Raw genomic sequence first — 7,338 nt, forward strand, 5'->3', positions numbered from 1 at the left:
GTCCCTCCTCCTTTCTCACCACGGAAACTGATTTCAATTCTGACTTCACCCAAATGATTACAAACAAGAGCAGAACAACCACAGGCCTGGAATTTGGGCTCAGCCAGTGGCCCAGGTAGAGGCTTTGTTGCCTTCCTCTGGGGTAGGGCCGGGTGCCCCCTGCAGTCCCCAAGAGGAGCAACCTGCAACACTCCCTTTGTGCCCCCAGTCTGAGTGCTTGGGGGAGAGGGGGAGGACACGCCAAGGCCCTGGCGTCAGAGGGTTGGTGGCCAAGCTGTCTCTGAGGGCTGGGACCCTTGACCTGGGCTCCCTAGCTGCACCTCATCTCCCGGGGGCCCCTGGTGCCCAGCAGCAGAGGGTTCACGGCAGCTGGGCCAGGGATCTGGGGAGTGCTGAGCCCAAGGCCCACTCACCCCTCCAAACCTGCTTGGGTCCCTCTCTGGACCACACTGTGTGTGTTTGGGGGGATGGAGTGCCGTGCACAGCTAAGCCTGGCTTCTTTTATCACCTGGAACTTTCTCTCTCCATCCTTCTTTCTGCTGCCAGAAACAGACCTGGTATCACCTCAGGCGGTTAGATTGACTTCCACCTCCATCCAATGCTGAGCTCTGAGTCAGAGTCAGGATTAGGATTTGCAAAACAGGAGGTAAACTTACACAGTGAAAGGCCTCATTAAGGAGCCCGGGTGTGTGTGGAGATCCTGTTTCTTGCCCTGCCTGGGGTCTTAAAAGTGAATGTTTTATCCTGATCTCTCAGCCACAGTCTTACTTTGCAGGGCACCCTTGTGCTCCCGTCAAACACCTCCCATTTGAACACACACACACACTCATCACAGTCATGCACGAGCACGCATGCACACACACCACCTGACCGTGCACACATGCTCATAGCCCTGTGCTCACATCATCCTGTAGCACACTCACACTCAAACACACACACACTCACATTCAGGCACAGTCATGGCCTACACACAATCCAAACATGCAACTCCCACGCCCATGTTCACGCACACACACGCTCACTCACCTGCCTCATCCCCAGCTCTCTGAGGTGGCTAAGGCTGCCAGGGATGCCCAGCAGCCTCAGGTCCAGGGGAGCAGCTTTCTTCCCGCTCTGCTGGTCTGCCCAGGGCTGGCCCTTGGGAAGGAGGCGGCCAAGACTCACTGTGGCTGCAGGTCCTGGCTGGGCTGGCCTGGCCCATCCCATGGGCATTTTGAGAGAAGCCGGATGTTTTTATTTATAATACTGGTCACCATTTCAACCAACAGCAGCAGCAAGCTCCCCACAGGCGAGATCTGTCCTTGGAGCAGCCAGTTTGAGGCCTCTGTGTTTTGCACAACCCTAGGAACTGAACCCAGGGCCTCACACACGCTAAGCAAGTGCTCCACCCCCAGGCACATCCCCAGTACTTTCTCAGTTTCATTTTGACACAGAGTCTTATTATGTTGCCCAGACTGGCCTTGAACTTGCAATCTCCCTGCCTCAGCCTCTCCAATACCTGGAACTACAGGTGTGTACCACCACACCCAGCCAATTCGGGACCTCTCAGCTGGCAGGGGGCCGTTTCACAGGCAGGGAAACTGAGATTCTGGAAGGGAAAAGGTGTTTCCATGAATTCTAAGCTGCTTATTGACAAAAGAAGTAACAGAGCCAAGATCTTTTAGGGTTTCTCAACAATTTGAACCTCGTAAATCTAGATTATTCATCAAACAAAGAGAAGTTAATTGCAGCAGTCACCTCAATTAACACACAGTTAGTATTGCATCACCTCAAAAGTCACCCAGACTGCCTGTCTAAAGGGGCGCCCTGACCTTTGCATTCAATCTCTTTTAAATTCTTATCAAATTTTATTTTATCCCATCCCCCTCAAGCCCCTTCCCCTCCCTATGTACAAAAGCTTTGTTTCCATTTTTCCTTCTATTTTCACCTTTTTCTGGTCCCTTCTTTCCTTTCTCCCTCTCTCCAACCCTATCTCTGTGTATCCCGCAACTCTGCTGTAGTTTTTTTCATGGCAGCTACCACAGCTGCCGCTGCATCTTGCTGTGATGGTCTTCACTCATCAAGAGCTTCCTCTTGGCAGTTGTCAGTGGTGCTGCTCTCTGCCCAAGACCACGGTGTTTGAAGGTGCACAGTGCGGTCTAAGGCCCGCTGTAGCTGTATTAAGAGTGGGGCCGGGAGGGGGTGTTGGGGGCACGAAGTGATTCCCACAGGAAGAGATTCACACCCTTATTGCAGCAGTGGGCTAGTGACTGTGGGAGTGGGTTAATGATTGCAAGGGTGAGTTTACAGCTAGGCATGGTAATCCCAGCTATTCAGAAGGCTGAGGCAGGAAGATCACAAGTTCAAGGACATCCCAGGCAACTTGGTAAGACCCAACCTCAAGAAAAAAAAAAAAAGGTGTGCATCCTTTCTGGTTCTTCTGCCTGTCACTATGGGTTGACGTAGCACAACAGCTGTCACCAGATGGCAATGCCACGCTCTTGGACCTTGAGCTTCCAGAGCCATGGGGCTAAAGAATCTCAGTTCTTTATATATTATCCAGTTTCTGGTATTTGGTTGCAGTAGCAGAAAACATGCTGAGTGGAGGAGAGTCATTTCTTGTTCCTCATGGGTGGATGGGACACATGACTGTGAGCAGCAATGGCTTGTGTTGCTTCCACGTGACAGTTAAGACCTGCTGTGAGAGTCTCCCCACAGACCGGGTGACCAGAAATACTTGAGAAGTGGCTGCTCCATTTGTCTGGTCCTGAGTGATGAGCAGAGGTCCCTTGGTGAGCCAAGGTAGATGCACAGTGTGAACAAGAAAATCGAATTTTGTTGCCTAAGCATGGAGACTAAGGTACTGTTTGTTACTGCAGCATAACCCACCCTATACTGACTGATGCATTGTTTTTTAAAAAGAAAAAAAAGTAAACATTTTTAGAGCAGTTTGGCTTATAATAAAATTGAAAGGAAGGTGCAGAGGTATTCCATATGCCCTTGTCCCCACATATTATGACTTACCCCATTATCAACAACCTTCACCAGAGTGGTACAATTGATGAACCTCCCTTGACTTAGAATTATCACCCTAAGTCAACATTGTACACTAGAGTTCACTCTCGCTGTTGTACATTCTCCATGTAATATACAATGTGTGATATAAAATGACATATATCCACCATTGTAGCACCATGCAGACAAGGGATCGAGTCATCCTTCACTCCCCTCTACTACGCATCCTTTCACTCTCTCCAGAGTCTTGCCTTTTCTAGAATGTCCCACAATTGGAATCACAGAGTATTGGCCTTTTTGGACTGGCTTCTTTCACTTGACAATATGCATTCAAGTTTTCTCTGTGCCTTTTTATGGCTCATTTCTTTTTAGTGTTGAATAGTGTCCCATTGTCTGGATGTCCTGTAGTTTATTTATTCATTTACCCATGGAAAAACATTTTGGTTACTTCCATGTTTCGGCAATTGTGAATAAAACTGTTATAAATATCCTGTGCAGGATTTTGTGTGGATTTAAACTTTTAGCTCTGTTGGATAAATATGGAGGAGCATGATGGCTGGGTCACATGGGAGGAGTTTATGTAGTTGTATAAGAAATTGCCAGACTGTTTTGGTGAATGGCCACACCATTTCAAATTTCCACCAGCAATGGATGAGTTCCTATTGCTCCACACCTCATTCCAACATTTGCTATTTTCAGCGTTCTGAATGCAGGCCTTTCTAATATGTGTGCAGTGGCATCTCACTGCTGGTTTAATTTGCATTTCCTTGTGATATACATTGTGGAGCATGTTTTCGAATGCTTTTTGGCCATGTGTATATCTTGTTTGATAAGATGTCTGTTATGAACTTTGGCCCATTTTTAAATCTAGCTCTTTGTTTTCTCATTACTGGTTTTAATAGTTCTTTGTATATTTTGGAAAATAGTCTTTTTGTCAGGTATGTGTTTTGCAAATATTTTCTCCCAGTGCTTTGTCTTTTCATTTGCTTTGCATCACTTTGCATCATCTATGTAGCCCAGGCTGGCCTTGAATTCACAATGATCCTCCTGCCTCAGCCTCCTGAGTGGTAGGATTACGGGCCTGAGCCACCACTCCTGGCTTTGCAGCATCTTTTGCAGAGCACAAATTTTTAACTTTGATGAAGTCCAGTTTACCAATACTTTTTCTCACCAACTATGTCTTTTTGTGGCATCTGCAAAATCACCATCGAATCCAAGATCACCTTGGTTTCCTCCCCAGTTATCTTCTAGGAATTGCATAGTTTGGGGTTGCACACGTAAGGCTATAATAAGTTTTGAGTTAATTTTTATAAAGTGTGTAGGGTTTGTGCCTAGGTTATTATTATTATTGGGGGGTTTTTGGTACCAGAGATCTAACTCAGGTCCTTGCACTCGCGAGGCAGGCAGTGGAACCACTGAGCTAAATCCCCGGCCCCTAGATTATTATTTTTTGTATGTGGTTGTCCATTTGTTCCAGCACCATTTGTTGTAAAGACCAACCCTTCTCTACTGCATTGTTCATGGTCAAGGTCAGTTGATGATATTTACATGAGGATCTATTTCCAGGCTCTCTGTTCTGTTCTGCGGCTCTGTCTATTCTATGCCAACCCATTCTACAGCACGCCAAAGCCAGTCTTGATGACTGTAGCTCAATAGCAAGTTCGAAGTTGGGTAGTATCCATCCTCCAACTTTGTTCTACTTTAATGTTTTGCTGGCTATTCTGTGTCTTTTGTCTCTCCATTTACACTTTGGAATCAGTTTGCTGATATCTGTCCAGGAATTCGCTGGGAGTTTTGACTGAGATGACACTGAATAGAGATTAAATTGGGCACAGCTGACCCCTTGATAACATTGGGTCTTCTGGCCCACACACAAAGAACACCTCTCCATTTACTGAGTTCTTTGCCTTCTTTCATCAGTATTTTGGAGTTTTCCTCCCACAGTGCTTGTATATGATTTATTAGGTTCATACCCACGTGTTTCATGCTGGGAGATGATAATATAAATGGTACCGTGCTTATAATTCCAAATTGCACCTGTTCACTTCTGGCGTAGGGGATAACAGTTGGCATTTTAAATATGAAGTTGATATCCTGCAACCTTCTTTTGACTGCTGATTAGTTCCAGGAGTTGTGTGTGTGTGTGCACTAATATACTTTTTTTTTTGGTACCAGGGATCAAACTTGGGACCTTTCAGTTGTGAGGTAGGCGCTGGAACCACTGAGCTAAATCCCCAGCCCACACTAACATACTTTTAAAATACCCACTCTTGCAATGTAAGAAGAGATTGTGCCTGCTTTGTTAGCTGTTGGTTTCTAGCACAACAGGTTTGATCTCAGCACTTGGTAAATGCCTGCCATTTAGTTGACACCATTACTGAATAGGTGCATAAAGTAGCTTAGTGACTAACACCACAGCCTTTCAAAACAAGACAGATCCGGCGTGGAAACCCAGCTCCATTCTGCAGTGTGACTTGAAGCAAGTGACAACTTGTTTGAGCCTCCCTTGCCTCTCTGTGAAATGGGGATACTGAGTCCCACCCTTCCTGGGTGCCCAGTGGACATCCTGCATGAAAATCATTCACCTTGTATTCTCAGTGACATGCCTTGGCTGGGTCAGTCCTCGTAAACAGGAGCTAAGGATGTTCTTATGATCTTTCTGGGTGCCCATTACGATGCCCGCTCCAGGGCCCTCACCCTGCAGAGTCCAGTTCAGAGACCTTTAATCCACATTTTACACAAGCTCCCAAGTCATGCAGATGCAGTGGCTGCACTTGGAGGAAGCTGGCCTCAGTTTCCCCTGGGGAGACTGTGCTCAGTTCAGAGATGATGCAGGCATTTGCCAGCACCTCCTGATTTCCTCATGATACCGGAAGTGTTCGGTTCTTTCCACACACCAAAGCTGCCCTGTAAAGCGGCTCATGGGCTTCAGCTCACAGTGACCCAGAGGAAGTGGTAACCATCCCACTTCACAGATGAGGAGACAGGCTCAGAGAGGGACAGGATCTGCCTAAGCACAAGCAGTCAGGGGTGCCCGGGACCCACCAGCATGTGCCGTTGGTGCAGACAAGGTGGGCCCAGTGTGGAGTCCCTCAGGGGTCGCCAAAAGTTCTGAGTGGTGGGAGGGGCTCGTCCAGGTGAAATAGGGTGCAGTTCAGCCTAAACATTGACATTTACTTTGGTTTTTTTTTTTTTGGTGCCGGGGATCGAACTCGGGTCCTTCTGCTTGCAAGGCAGGCGGCGGAACCACTGAGCTAAATCCCCAGCCCGACATTTACTTTTAAAAATAGCTTCCAAACACAATCAGATAAAATAAAACATATGAATTTAAAGTGCAGTTTTTAGTTTTGACAAGTGTAGACACCCACCTAACCTTCACTGTACCCCAAATCATGCTCACAGTATTTGTCTTTGTCTCCTTGGGCTGCCAGAGCAAAGCACCACAAACAGAGTGAAAGCAACAGAAATGTACTTCCACACAGTTCTGGAGGCCAGGAGTCCAAGATCAAGATCCCAGAGGGTTGGTTCCTGGGGAGAGCTCGCTTCCAGGCTTGTGTGGATGGTGCCTTCTAGCTGTATGCGCAAGGCAGCCTTTCCTTGAGATCAAGTCTCTCTCTCTCTCTCTCTCTCTCTCTCTCTCTCTCTCTCTCTCTCTCTCTCTCTCTCTCTCTCTCTCTCTCTTTCTCTCTGCTGGGGATTGAGCCCAGGGGCTTCTACCACTGGCTATACTCCCAGCCCCTATTCATTTTATTATTTTGAGAAAGGGGTCTCACTAAGTGGCCCAGGCTGGCTTTGAATCTGTGATCCTTCTGCCTCAGCCTCCTGAGTAGCTGGGATTACAGGCATGCACCACTATCCTCAGCTAAACCTTCTCTTCTTCTAAGGATTCCAGTCCTGTAGGGTTAGACCCCACCTTGATGGTTTTATTTAACCTCAATTACCTCCCAAAAGCCTCATGAGGGGTTAGGTGCTCCAATATATGAATTGGGGTGGCCACAATTCAGTCTATAGTAATATGTAACTTTCAGAACCTAACTGCTTACCAAAATGTGGGAAGAAATCTTTACCCATCAAAGTTTATTGTGAGGGCCGGGGATTTAGCTCAGTGGTGCCATGCTAGCCTCGCAAGTGCAAGATCCTGAGTTCAATCTCCAGTACCAAAAAAATTAAAAGTTTATTATGAAATTTTATCATAGTGAACAATCAAAACCATTTAAATTCCTAACCACAAGAGAGGATAAATGACGAGGCATCTAGACAGTGAGTTGTGAATTGTAGACCCACATAGGGAACAGTGCTTGACACTCAGATAATGCTTAATAAGCAAGCTAAAGAGCTACGCTT

Source organism: Heterocephalus glaber, unplaced genomic scaffold (genome assembly GCF_053883595.1).
Source record: "Heterocephalus glaber isolate CG9 unplaced genomic scaffold, H.glaber_assembly_v1.0 deba00001509, whole genome shotgun sequence".
NCBI lineage: Eukaryota > Metazoa > Chordata > Mammalia > Rodentia > Bathyergidae > Heterocephalus > Heterocephalus glaber.